A 14,270-nucleotide genomic window follows, 5' to 3' on the forward strand; every position below is an offset into this window, starting at 1 on the left:
CAGTAAGTGGCAAAGTTGGAACTACGATCCTCCGGTTTTACCCGTTCAACAACCTTGCCACATTGTCTCTGACCAGGCCGACTCACAAAGTCCAGTTTTCATTTTAATTTTCTAGAATGTACAGATATTTAAGAAGTCCTTTGTGTCTCCAGACCATGGCCCATTTAACTCTACATTTTCTCATGTCCTGCCAGCCATTCTGACTGGATTGGCCTAACAATATGGCACACCTGTTGAGCGTTTCCTGTTTTGGAGAGGCTTTTTCCCCAGTCATCTTGTGGGGTGGGCAGGGCAGGTTTTCTGTGCATTACAGATGGGCCCAGAGAGTGGGGTGAATTGCCAAGCTCACACGCCTGGTTTGGCACCAACATCCGGTTCCTCTCATTTTCAAACCTAGGGAGCCTTCAGCTTTGTCATGCTGCCTCTTCTCCAAGGGGGGGTGAGGAAGCATAAGTAACTGCCTACAGGAAATACGCTTCCCTTCCTCCACAGGCACCACGTTCCCAGAGAGCCAAACTCCATGGAAACAGAATGCAGAGGGTGTGTCTATGGCATTTCTTCTAGGCCCATCCTCTTCTCATCAGGGGCTGGAGAGCCACCTCGTATTTTTCGGGTGGGGGCATTCCTCCTTTGTGTCCTCCTTCAAAACAGACCAGGAGGGTTGAATCACAGGGTATCAGAAAGCAGAGGGAACCACAGAATCTTCTTTCTGGTCTAACGCTCTTTCCTTCTGCAGATGAGGAAACAGTTTTTTTGTTTTGTTGTTCAGCTTTACTGGCAATATGAGAATTGTAAGATATTTAAAGTTACAATGTGAGGATTTGATATATGGATAGATACACTGTGAAAGGATTTTTGCCATTGGGTTAATGGACACGTTCATCAGTTCACATATTTCTTTATTTATTTTAAGGAATATTTAAGTTCTACTCTCTCAGCAAATTTCGGTATTCAGTATAGTGTTATCAACTACAGTCACCATGTTATACATCAGATCCTCAGTCCTTATTCATCTCATAGCTGGAATTTTTGCCCTTTTACCAATCTCTCTTTATTACTCCCACCCCAATCCCTGCCAACTACTTTTCTTCTACCCCATTCTATGAGTTCAACTTAAAAATTTTTTTTTCCCTTTTTAGGTCCCACACACAAGTGATACCATGCAGTATTTGTCTCTGTCTGCTCTCTTTCACTTAGCATAAGTCTGTCTCCAGGTCTGTCCAGGTTGTTGCAAATGACATAATTTCCTTTTCTTTTAAGGCTGAATTATATTCCATTGTACATATAAACCACATTTTTCTTGATCCATTTATCAGCTGACAGACTCTTAGGTTGTTTCCATAACTTGGCTATTGTGAATAATGCTGCAGTAAGGTAGGAGGCAGATATCTCTTTAAGATAATAGTTTCATTTCCTTTAGGAAAACACCCAGAAGTGGGCATCATATGGTAGTTCTATTTCTAATTTCTTGAAGAACTTCCATACTGTTTTCTTTTTCTTTTACAAATAGTTTATTGTCAAATTGGTTTCCATATAACAACCAGTGCTCATCCCCACAAGTGCCCTCCTCCATGCCCATCTCTCCCCTCCCCCCGACATCCATCTCCATACTGTTTTCCGTAGTGGCTGCACCAGTTGACACTCCCAACAACAGCGGACAAAGACTTTCTTTTCTCTATATCCAAACCAGCATTTGTTATTTGTTTTTAATACTAGCCATTCTGACAGGTGTGAGATGTTATCTCGCTGTGGCTTTGATTTGCATTGCTTTGATGATTAATGGTGTCAAGTGCATTTTCATGCACCTGTTGACCATTTATATGTCATCTTTGGAGAACTGTGTGTTCAGATCCTTCCCCCATTTTTGAATTGAGTTGGGTTTTTTTCCCGCTATTGAGTTGTGTGAGTTCCTTATATACTTTGGATATTAACCCTTCATCGGCTATGTGGTTTGCAAATAGTTTTTCTTGTACTTTAGGTTGCCTTTTCATTTTGTTGATGGTTTTCTTTAGTTATTCTATGTTCATAGACAGGAAGAATTAATATTGTTAAAATGTCCATATGACTCAAAGCAGTCTATAGATTCAATGTGATCTTTTTGTTAAGTTTATTTATCTATTTAGAGAAAGAGAGGGGAGGGGCAGAGAGAGAGAGGGAGGGAGATAATCCAAAGGAGGCTCCACGCTGTCAGTGCAGAACTTATTGGGGCTGGATCTCACAAACTGTGAGATCGTGACCTCAGCTGAACTTGGAATGCTTAGCCAAGTAAGCATACAGGTACCCCTCGATGCAATTTTAATTAAAATTCCAATGACATTTTTCACAGAAATAGAAAAAGCAATCCTAAAATATGTAGGAAACCATGAAAGCTCCCAAATATCCAAAGCAATCTTGAGAAAGAAGAGTAAAGCTGGAGGCATCACACTTCCTAATTTCAGTCTCACGTGGAAGATGCTAGCTTGGTTTCCGCCTACACATATCCACATCTGGAGATTAGGCCCTGGGAAAGGTGAGTGGCTGTTGTCGTTTGAAGGAGACCCAGGAGAAACAAGGTGAAGAACATGGACTGGAAGGTTGGCATCTTATTGCTCGCTCTCACTCTGAAATCTGGGCTCAGTTGCCTTGCCCTGATTTCCTTTCACTTGGGAAAAAAAAAAAGTGTCTACTTTTATACTGACCCAGGTTTTTGGGTCTGAGAACTGTGCCCCAGGATTCCCTGTAGGGTCCCACTTTTTTTCTGGAAAAAGTTGTTTCCTCAACACACATTTACAGAGCACTTATTTCATACAGGGCCATGTGCCAGACCAGGAGATACCTGGGTCTAGTCCTCAGTCTAGCAGAAGCAGAAAGCCTGCTTCAAATGATTAATCCTAGAATTACTTAAGTCTAGAATTAATCCTGAGAATGTCTTGCAATGAGCATTCACAACTTGTTTGGGCTAATGTTCTGGATCCTATATGGGAAACTGCTTTCCAGATCTGTAATATTGGATCTGTATTATTTCCACTAGTTTCCTGATGCCCATCTTGGACCCCAGACCTTGATTTATGGGTATCTACACGGAAACCACTGTGTTCTGCTTTGCCTGAGCACCTGAATTTATCCTTGTGCCTGGTTTGGGGGACAGGATTCAAAACAAGTCAGACTTGGCTCCTGCTTTTAGGAATGGGTATTGGTTCTTGGCCTGAACTCTCTGGCTGGAGCTATTGATGTTTTCCTTGTTCACTTGGAACTGCTGGGCATTCGCCTTGACTCTATGACACAGATTTTATCTTATTTATGTATGTCTTCCCTTTGATCTCACATCGGTCTCTGCCCTTGACTTTGATGTTTGGGTTCACAGTAACTGTGCATCTCCTTCCCCGAGGAGCTGACCGCCAACAGTAATCTCATGCATGCCAACTTCCTGCCACCATGCCTACCAGCTTGGCCTACTTTCTGGTTCTGTCCCTTCTTGGCTCACTTCATTTCCGGCAACCCATGGCCTGGAGCTGACCCATCATAACGGACCCTTGATATGTATTTATGAATTAAACCAATCCCAGAGTGGTTCAGAAATGTCAGGAGCATCCAAAAGGATCCAGAAGAGTTGGCTAATAGTATGTTCTGAGTTGAGAATCTCTTTCATTCCTGTGCTTCTCTGTGTTCCAGAAGTTTAAAAGAAAGCAAAGAGAGCCTCTTGGTGGGAGTGAGTCAGGCTGAGATGAGAAACTCTTCACACAGAACTTCTCAAGCCCAGACACCTGGGGGGTCTGGGTGGCCCCAGGGAGGGGAGGTGTGGCACACAGGTGCAGCCTGTTACTGGCTGATCTGGGGAGTATTTTCTTGCCTCCACACTTCCTCAGAACAGATCTGCCCACACAGAAAGCAGAAACAAAGCTGACATGTGAGGTGCTTTGTTTTCTTTGAATGCCTTTTTAGATTTTTGCATGGGCTGTTTCTCTGGATTAGAAATCTTTGTTGGCATTCATGAACTTTCTTCCACACCCGCACAACGTAGAGGCAGACAGCTTGTGTGGGCGCCAAAACTAAAGGCCTACAAGGCAGATGACCAGGTTCCTGCTGAGTGGCAGCCATTGGCAACCATTTCTGCCACCTGGTTCAGTGCAGCCATGGTGTCACTAGCTGGAGTATGCTCTAGTCCCTGCATTAAGTGAGCTTGGAACTTTTCCCAAATTCTGTATGTCTTTTATTGATTTTACCCCCAGGGTGAAAGAAGGGTTTTACCTTCTTTCTCTGTAGTGGTTGAGCCTTTGTATCTTGATCGGCAGCCTCTAAGATGGCCTCCAACGATCCCCATCTCCCAGTATTAATACTCTTATGTAAGTATTATGTGAGTATTAATACTCACTTTGAATAAGGATTAATTTATTTTTAAAGTTTATTTATTTTTTAATTTTGAGAGAGAGAGGAAGAGAGGCAGAGAAGGTGGGAGAGTCAGCACAGAGCCCAGCATGGGGCTCGATCCCATGAACCATGAGATCATGATCTGAGCCGAAATCAAGAGTCAGATGCTTAACTGACTGAGCCACCCAGGTGCCCTGAGGACTGGCCTTATTCACCTGTTGAAAGAATCGGATTCAGCAAAAGGGATGGATGTCACTTCTAAGATTAGGGTATAAAACATTGTGGCTTCTATATTGAACATCCACGTTTCTCCTCTTGTCTTCTCTTCCCTTCCTGCCCCTCCCTTTCCTTCTCTTTCTCTCCCCTCTCCATCTCTTCTCTATTTTTTCCCCTTCTCTCTTGGATCATTTACATTGGGGGATGCAAACTGCCATACTGTGAGCAGCTCTGTGGGAAAGCCCATGTGGTGAGGCTGCCTGAGACCTGCAGCCCAGCGGCTGCGAGGAACTGAAACCCATAGCCTCCCCATGAATGAGCTTAGAAGTAGGTCCTTCAGCCCCAGCTGACAGCTTTACTGAAGCATCATGAGCAAGGCTGAGCCAGAATCACTCAGCTAAGTTGCTCCTGGATTCCTGACTCACAGAACAATGAGATAAGAAATGTTTATTGTTTTAAGCTAAATTTTGGAGTAATTTGTTTTGCAGCAATAGATAAATAATATGCATCCTGTATAGGAGCTCCAAAAACAAGGCTTTCATTTCTTTTTGTTTAATGTTTATTTTGAGAGAGAGAGAGTGGGGGAGAGGCAGAGAGAGAGGGAGAGAGAGAGAGAGAGAGAGAGAGAGAGAATCCAGGCAGGCTCCAAGCTATCAGTGCAGAGCCTGATACAGGGCTCAATCCCACAAACGTCGAGATCGTGACCTGAACTGAAATTAAGAGTCAGATGCATAACTGATTGAGCCACCCAGGTGCCCCGCATGGCCTTCATTTCTTCACCAGCAACTCATTCATAACCTTCTTGCCATCTGCCTCTGTCCCCACTAAAGCTGCTGCTAGCCTACCAGCCACCTCAGTGCCCATTAAGATGAGGGACCCATTCCTCAAGACACTTTTCTCTCTTTGGCCGGAAGACTGTTGTGAACACCCCGTCTGTGATGCCTGGGAAGGGAGTGGTATCCTGCAGACGCTGTCTTTGTGCAGGGCACAGCCTGCATCGTTACGCGGAATGCCCTGGCCCTGCTCCTGCTGAACATCCTCTTTCCAGTGTCATCAGTGACTTGCAGTTTTGCAAATCTGATGACCTTTCCAGAACTCTCCTTTTCTTTAATCTCTCAGTCTTCCACAACATCGCGAGCCACTCCCTCATCCTTGCTTGTTACGTAGGATGGAAGGAGACAGGACCAGACAGAATAAGGACACAAGTGGTTTATTGCCAAAGAGACTGATTGGTCACGACGACAAACCCACGCCCCAGCATGGCTGTTCCCGGAGCCAGTCCTCTGTGGTGATTCGCGCCAGATGTTGCCTGGGTCTTCCTGCTCAGCCTCGTGGTCACCTCTGGCTCCAACCTCCTGCGTCCAGTGAGTTCTTGTTCTCTGCTCTGAGTGTGCTACCCTGATGTGCCAACATGGAATCCACCCACTGTTCCTCACTTTTTATTCAAACCTCCCTACTTTATTTTATTTTTTAAAAATTTTTTTAAATGTCTTTTATTTATTTTTAGGAGAGAGAGAGAGAGACAGACAGCGTGAACAGGGGAGGGTCAGAGAGAGAGGGAATCACAGAATGAAACAGGCTCCAGGCTCCGAGCTGGCAGTCAGCACAGAGCCCGACGCGGGGCTCGAACCCACGAACCGCGAGATCATGACCTAAGCGAAAGTCGGACGCTTAACCGACTAAGCCACCCAGGTGCCCCTCAAACCTCCCTACTTTAATAAAGTGTGAGGAGACAGGAGTGCATTTTCCTGACAGAGTAGCAAACAGTGGCCTGGGAGAACCCTCGATTCTTAGAAGTTCTTTGGTGATTTTGCGGGGTCCTACCCGTCCTCTGGTAGGTCTTTTTGTTCACTTGTCTCCTGCCAACCTGCGCCTCCAGTCATAGCTGCCACCTGAGGGCTTATAGATGGACTTTCCTATGGAAAATGTCCCTCCGCCACCACGAGGAGTTCCATTCTCAGACATTAAGCTAAGGGTTTTTGTTTCTGTTTTGTTTTTTTTTTCATCATGTGCCTCAGATAGTTCTTTTTTTCTTTTCTTTTCTTTTCAGAGAGAGAGAGAGAAAGAGAGAGAACACAAGTGGGGGAGGTGCGGAGAGAGAGGGGGACAGAGGATCAGAAGCAGGTTCCCTGCTGGCAGCACAGAGCCTGCTGCGGGGCTCGAACTCACGAACCGCGAGATCATGCCCTGAGCTGAAGTCAGAGGCTTAACCAAATGAGCCACCCAGGTGCCCCTAGTTCTTGAACTGACCACAGATAAATCGAGTGTTAAAGGTTAACTCCCACACTAACTCAAAGTAGAGAGGAGCAGTTTTGACACAGTGAAGCTTTTTTTTCTAGAACTCTCTTCTCTCTGGGACCATTTATCTCCCTTTTCTTCGGCACTCCCCCCACAGCATGCGGTAGGCCCTTTTTATTCTGCATCTCTGAGTTTCCACAGGAGCCCAGAAACTGCTTTCTGATTTGATGGATTCTCTGTTGTACTTCATGCAGGCAGCCTTTTATTTCGAAACTGGTTACAACGGAATAGGGGCTGGGGTTGTTCTCTGTGCAGGCCGGGGCTTGCTGTACGTGACATTTGCTTCCAGCATCTTTGAAACATCCAGTTTAGATGGTCATCACTTGCACCTAGTCTTGAACTCAGTGCTAATGCAAAGACTCCTTTGTTATCAAAACAATCCAGCTATTGGGCGCCTGGGTGGCTCAGTTGGTTATGTGTCCGACTTCGGCCTCGGTCATGATCTTGCGGTCCATGAGTTTGAGCCCCACGTCAGGCTCTGTGCTGATAGCTCGGAGCCTGGAACCTGTTTCAGATTCTGTGTCTCCCTCTCTCTCTGTCCCTCTCTGACTCACTCTGTCTCTCTCTCTCTCAAAAATCAATAAACATTAAGAAAAAATAATAATCCAGCTAGACTCTGTTGAACAGTCTCTCTCTTTCTGGCACTGCCTGTTTCCAGAAGTCCTGATCATGTTGCTGATTCTCTCCCTCTTTCCCTTTTGTGACATAAAGTCTGTCCTTCTCTTCGCACCTCTCAAGCCAACCTTCTCTCTTTCCTTAGACCAGCTTCTTTCTTCTGTTCCTCAAAGGTGAACCTTTCTGGCTCACTTTTTCCTCTTTCTCAGGAAACTTCGCCTACTTTGGGGGTTTCAGCTATTGCTTTTTTTTTTTTTAATGTTTATTTTGTTAGAGAGAGAGGATGAGTAGAGGAGGGGCAGAGAGAAAGGGAGAGAAAATCCCAAGAAGGCTTTGCGCTGTCAGCACAGAGCCCACTGTGGGGCTCAGTCTCACGAAATGTGAGATAATGACCTGAAGCAAAATCACAAGTCTGATGCTTAGCCAACTGAGCCACCCAAGTGCCCCTCACCTATTACTTTAGAAGTTACTAGATATTTCTTTCCTTCCTTCCTCCCTCCCTTCCTTCCTTCCCTCATTCCTTCCTTTCTGTATTTATGATGTATGTAGTATTTACCATCCTACCATTCGTGAGTGTTCAGGGTGATGGTATTGGGAACATTCACAGTGCTGCACAGCTGTCTCTGCCGTTCGTCTACAGAACTTTCTCATCTTATAAAACGGAAACTCTGTCCCTGTTAAATACTAACTCCCCATTCTCCCCTCCCCCCAGCCCTTCAACCACTATTTTAATTTCAGTCTCTATGAATTTGATTCCCCTAGGTCCCTCATATATGTGGAATCAGATAGTTTTTATCCTTTTATGACTGACTTATCTCACTTTGCGTAATATCCTTGTTGGGGAACATTATCAAGAAAACGTGACCGCCGACTGACCCATGAGCTGGACCCAGGCACCTGGAGGCTCCTTACCCCTTCTGTGTCCTTGGAGTGTGGATTCCACTTGCCTCTCCCACACCCGGAGCCTGCTCCCAAGACACAGCCTTGACACGGGGATGTGGTGTTGAAAACACCTGCGTGGTATACGTGACTGAGTCCAGTTAGAGCCTCTTTATAAACTTTTAAAATTTGGAGGGTGGATCCCAGGGTCCATTCATTTTGCTGCTGCCCAAGATAAGCCTTGTATGTAAGTTCCCTTTGCTGTTACTAGAATTGCCACCTAGCAACATGGAGTGGCCTCTTTCTTTGCTCTCTCCTTGCCCTCTGGATATGGGGGTCAGTTTCAGATCCCACCAGGAAAGTTCCTGAGAGGCTTCTGAATCTATAGTCCTCAAAGTTTGTCCATGATGTAGCATGTCAGCTATTACTTTAACATGAGTGATTCCAAACCTGTAGCATCAGGCCTTACCTCTCTCTCAAGATTCGCTTCCACCTCTCCAGCTCCCTTTTGGGCTTTGCCGTCATTGCACACAACTCGAAGGCCACGTGTCTAACACCGTGCTCATCTGCCTTTTCTTCACATCAGAGCTCCTCGTTTCTTTTTTTTTTTTAATATTTTTATTTATTTCTAGGAGAGAGAGAGAGAGACAGTGTGAGCAGGGGAGGGTCAGAGAGAGAGGGAGATACAGACTCTGAAATAGGCTCCAGGCTCTGAGCTGGCAGTCAGCACAGAGCCCAACGTGGGGCTCGAACCCACGAACCGCGAGATCATGACCTAAGCGAAAGTCGGACACTTAACCGACTAAGCCACCCAGGCGCCCCAGAGCTCCTCGTTTCTATTGATAGAAATAAGTTTTGACAGTCTCCTTACAGCTTGGGTCATTTCTATTGTGTCTCCCTCTTTTCTCTACATCACATTGCTCCACAGTAAACCGCCTATAGCTCCTCTTTGCCCATATAATGAAGTCCAAAGTCCTGAGGCACTCATGATCTGGTGATCAGGTTTAGTTATATGTGTCAGAAAACCCAAAATAATAATGGCTTAAAGTGAGATGGTTTATTTTCTCTCATGTGAATAAACTCTGGAGATAGGCAGCCCAGAACAGTTTATACAAAGCTGTCAGAGATGCAGACTCCTTACACTTCACTGCTCTGTCATCCTAGGAACATCCCTATCCTCATGGTTTAAGATGCAGCTGGGGCTCCAGCCATCACATCTGCATTTCAGGCAACAAGACAGAGGCAGGGGTAAGGGGAAAGGGCACATGCCAGTTGCTGTATTTTTTAAAAATTTAAATGTTTATTTATTTTAGAGAGAGACAGAGTGCAAGCAGAGGAGGGGCAGAGAGAGAGGGAGAAGCAGGCTCCAGGCTCCGAGCTGTCAGCACAGAGCCTGATGCGGGGCTCGAACCCACGAACCGTGAGATTGTGACCTGAGCCAAAATCAGACACTTAACCAACTGAGCCACTCAAGCTCTCCATGCCAATTGCCGTTTAAGGAGGTTTTCTAGAAGTATCCTTATACCATTTCCGACTATATCCCTTTAGCTAGAACTTAGTCACATGGTCACATCTAACTGTCTGGGAGGATGGAAAATATACATAATCTTTATTCTGTGTGGCCCTATATCAAACTAGAAATGGGGAGTTCTTTTACTAAGGCAGAAGGAAGACTAACTAAGGAACTGCCACAGACCTCACGTCTGCTTCCAAGTGCCCTCTGTACACTCCTGTATCAAAATGTCCTGCTCGAGTGGGACTTTTTGACACTTGCTATCACTCTCACTAGACTGAGAGCTCTTTAAGGCTGAGTATCTTGTCTGCTTCATTTTTGTACTATGGTGTTTGGTGCAGTGTTTGGCAGGAAAAGTAGCTCAACAAGTGCTTAATGAATATAGCCACCAGGGGAAAACATAAAGGAGGAAAGAGGGGCTCAGGAAAGTATCCTAGAGCCAGAGGAAAGCTGCTTGCGGGTAAATAATCCTGTCCTAGAAAAAGTAACAGCAAATGCTAATGAATAATGTCATAAAATAAGTAATGTCACACTACATCATCATGCCATTTGTGATAACCTTATGAATTAGGACAGATTTTTTTCTTCCTTAACAGAAGCAGCAGCAGATTCGGTGACGTGGAGACACTGATTGAGGTCACTTATTCAGTTAGTGACTTGTGTTCCTTCACTTCAAGCGCAGTGTTCTCTTCCCCAGATGTGGGAAGGCAGCAGACTCACCTTACCTCCAGTGCACGAAACTCCATGGTTTGTAAATGAATGGAATACTGATGGGCACTTCAGCCAGAAGGAGCCACTCGGAGGGGCCCAAAGAGGAACTCGAAGAATGCCTTCCTGGAGTGTGGGGGTGGTGGTGGGCCGGGGTTCGGGGGGGAGCTGGCCCCTGTCACTTGCCAGCATTGTAAATACAAGGGAGGCTAAGAACCTGGACTCCACTGCTGCCTGGATTTCAGTAAGAAGTCTGTCTTGCAACCATGTCTTATAGTTTTCAGAGTCCAAGTCTTTCACCTCCTTGGTTAGGTTTATTCCTATGTATTACTTTTGGTGCAATTGTAAATGGGATTGTTTTCTTTTTAAAAAAATTTTTATTAAATGTTTTTAATGTTTGTTTATTTTTGAGAGAGAGTGAGTGCACATGACCAGGGGAGGGGCAGAGAGAGAGGGAGACACAGAATCCAAAGCTGAGCTGTCAGCACATGAACTCATGAACCTGAACTCATGAACCACGAGATCATGACCTGAGCAGAAGTTGGCCTTTTAACTGACTGAGCCACCCAGGTGCCCCCAAATGTGACTGTTTTCTTAGTTTCTCTTTCTCCTGCTTCATTATTAGTGTATAGAAGTACAACAGATATCTGCACATTGATTTTGTATCCTGTGACTTTACTGAATTCATTGATCAGTTCTAGTAATTTTCTGGTGGTCTTTTTTTTCCTTAAGTAGTTTATTGTCAAGTTGGTTTCCATATAACACCCAGTGCTCANGCCTTGCACTGATTCCGAGCACTCAGGCCTCCTCTGGCAGAGCCGTTCTCCAGAGGTGGTCCTGGGGCCAACAGCAGCCGCGTCACTTGGGAACTTGTTAGAAAGACAAATTCTTAGCCTCCTTCCAGGCCCACTAATAAATTAAACAGGATCCCAGCAGTCTGTGAGTTAACAAGCTCTCCAGGTGATTCTGTGAAAGGCAGCTCAGGAGAGAGTGGAAAAGGTCAGTAAGCAAGTGCGGGTCGTCTCTCTGGGTTGTAGGGGGGAGTCGTCGGGTGGCTGGTGAGGCGTGTCCTGGCCAGTCTGCGGTGTCGGCTTTGAAGAGGCACCAGGGCGTCCTGCTGCAGGCTGATTCCTGGGAGGAGAAGGCTGTCAAGGGGCAACAGGTAAAGGCACCGGGGAGTGGGGGCCCTGAGGAGGAGGGAAGAGCAGCCGGCTGGGACGGCCAGGCCCGGTGGGGTGAGCCAAGGCCTAAAGTGCAGGCCGGGCCAGAGCGGAGGCGGGTCTCCCCACCAGCTTGCACTGTGCTGTTGAGTGTAGGCCGGAGAGTCCGGGCTGTCCGTGTTCCGGTTCCCTGTGCTGTCACTCGGTAGTGTCCTGGTAGCCGCCTTGCCTGAGCGAATGCCGTCAGTGAGCAACTTGAGGTCTCCACATCTCACAGCATGTTTGGCACCTTCTCCTCACCTCTGTTTCCCCAGCTCCCTGCGGTGGCAAAGTGGGGCATTCCCCCCCCCCGGCACCATCTGCTTGACTGGGCTTGTTAGGTTTTCGTTTTGCACCTCTGCCTCTCCGGGCTTTGTTATTCCAGCAATGAAGAGTAGAAAGTCCATATGACCCATGTTCGGGGACTGGGGTGCCCCAGTTAGATACATAACTTCATCAAAAGTTATTGGTGAAAAGCCATTCGTTGTTCCAGTGCTATGATTAAATCTCATACCTGTTGACTGCCGGGCAGCAGAAGTTCTGTCCTGCACAGTTTATACATCCGTGCTAAGTCATGCCTTAGTCCTCGTGGCCATCCCACAGACGGTGTCTGCTGCACCTGTGAATGGTTCTGGCTCAGGTGACCTGGACTGGGCGGCATGCCGAGACCTGCTGGCAGAGGTGGACCCCGAGGGGAGGAGAGCCACCCACTTGTGGAGCTGGATTCTGAGGGAGGTGGCCAGAAACTTGCTGTGTCCACGTTAGTAACTGCATTTGACAAATGACGAGGGTTCATTAGGGCCCAAGTGTGGGACACGCAAAGGGGAGTCTCCGTTTTGGTGAGAAGCGAAGGTAGTAGTTTCCCCCGGAAGCCACCCGGAAGTCCATCAGGTTTGGAGCTGGGTGAGGCTTTCCATCCAGCACAGCCATGTAGACAGGGCTGCGGGCCTCAAAAGGAAAGCCACGTAAGAACGAGGGTGGTGACTGGATGGCTTGAAGGAGGCTGGGGGACGTGCGGGTTTCATTGCAGCAGATGTAGCTGGAAGGGCAGCTCCATGGCTGGTGGAGGAGAGGTGCCTGCCTGCCAGGATCGGCCCTGAGATGAGCGGTGTCCGGGCCTTCAGGAGGCAGGACCACCGATGCCTGAGCCCCAACTCCACTGCCTGCAAACGTGGTGTGAGTTCTCAGTTTCCTGAGGACGTCATGGATTTTCCAAGCTTTAATTACAAGTCAACCTTCCACCTGTCTGGCTCCTCCTCGGCCCTCCCTGGGGGAGGTTTCTGGAATTTTTGTTGGCTTTCTGAACACAGTGGGTCGTAGAGGAAAGCATTCGGAGTCCGGCCGAGCAGGCTCTGAATCCTGGTGTGGCTGTACCCATGTGGGTGTTCCTGGAGAACTACTCTTCTTCTCCCTGAGCTCGGGTTTCCCCATCTCGAAAATGGGTTCCATTATGCCTTCCTCATATATATCCTTGCAGTTGTGAGGATGAAGGAGGTGGGGCATCTACCTTTTCATGGAGCTTCTGAAGCTACACTGGCTCCCTCTCTCTCTCCTACCCGTTCCCAGCCTGCGCACGCCCCCGAGTTCTCCAGCTCCTCTGTGTTTTGAAAACCCAAGTGCCTTGGGTAAACACACATGAGCTCATCTACGTCAGCTTTATGGTAAACAAGGACTTGGGAAGAAGCAGTTTGTCTCTATATATTGTTTTTACTTGGAAAGCCAGAGGCCGTTTTCTTTCTTTTTAGTAAGACGGACTCTATGCCAGACATTCCATCCTGGAGATCAGGTTCAGGGCTCTCCGGAGGACGTCACCTAATATCCATCACAATCACCGGGGAGGTTGGAGTCTACGCCACCCGCCGCCTCCACAACACTGATCGTGGACAAGGAGTCTAGCGCCGGGTGCAGGCAGGGGAGAACCAGGGTGGGGTGTGGGCTCAGGCTCTTGGACAGGCCGTCTGTTCTGCGCCACCACTTTGGAACAACCCAATGGTTTATTCTCTTCTGTAGGAACACGTTTCTAAAATCCCCGCCTCCTAGCCTGGATGTGAGTTTGGATTACACTACTTCAAAGAGCCCTGCTTGATTCTTGCTCCCTTTGTCCCCCCGCCTCCCCCTCGGAGTTTGAGCTGTGTTTGCTGCTAATAGCAGAAAAGGGGAAGTCCCTTGGCCCTTCGAAATCTTCTCCAGCTGCTGGGCGGCCTGGCACATCAGAGCATTACAGCTGCATTTAATCTTTGGGGAGCGGGGCTGCTGGAGGCGTCCCAGCGTCCTGGCGCCTGTGGGCGGGTGATTGCCTTGCCTCAACTATGCATCTGAGCCAAAGAATCTTCAAAAGGAAGAATCACGTTACAAAGCTATAGATGTTTCTAAGTGCTGTGCGTCAGGGGTAAATGATGTGTATTTGTCATTCTAGCTTAAAACAAACTCTTGAGACTGGTTGAAGCCCCAGTTTTTTGGGGTTTTTTTTTTTTTTTTTTTTTTTTTTTTTTTAT

At 47.1% G+C, this 14,270-nt stretch overlaps 1 long non-coding RNA gene across 7 annotated transcripts in view; it reads left to right on the forward strand.

The window, feature by feature from the left end:
• Positions 1-11,358: 11,358 nt before the first annotated feature.
• Positions 11,359-14,270, forward strand: part of LOC144239866 (uncharacterized) — a 36,461-nt gene continuing 33,549 nt past the window's right edge. For all 7 annotated transcript variants that reach the window (XR_013337506.1, XR_013337508.1, XR_013337509.1 and 4 more), the window contains exon 1: positions 11,359-11,738. This is a non-coding gene — a long non-coding RNA (uncharacterized LOC144239866). The remainder of the gene's footprint in view (positions 11,739-14,270) is intronic.

Source organism: Crocuta crocuta, unplaced genomic scaffold, assembly GCF_008692635.1.
Source record: "Crocuta crocuta isolate KB4526 unplaced genomic scaffold, BGI_CrCroc_1.0 scaffold246, whole genome shotgun sequence".
In the NCBI taxonomy this organism is placed as follows: domain Eukaryota; kingdom Metazoa; phylum Chordata; class Mammalia; order Carnivora; family Hyaenidae; genus Crocuta; species Crocuta crocuta.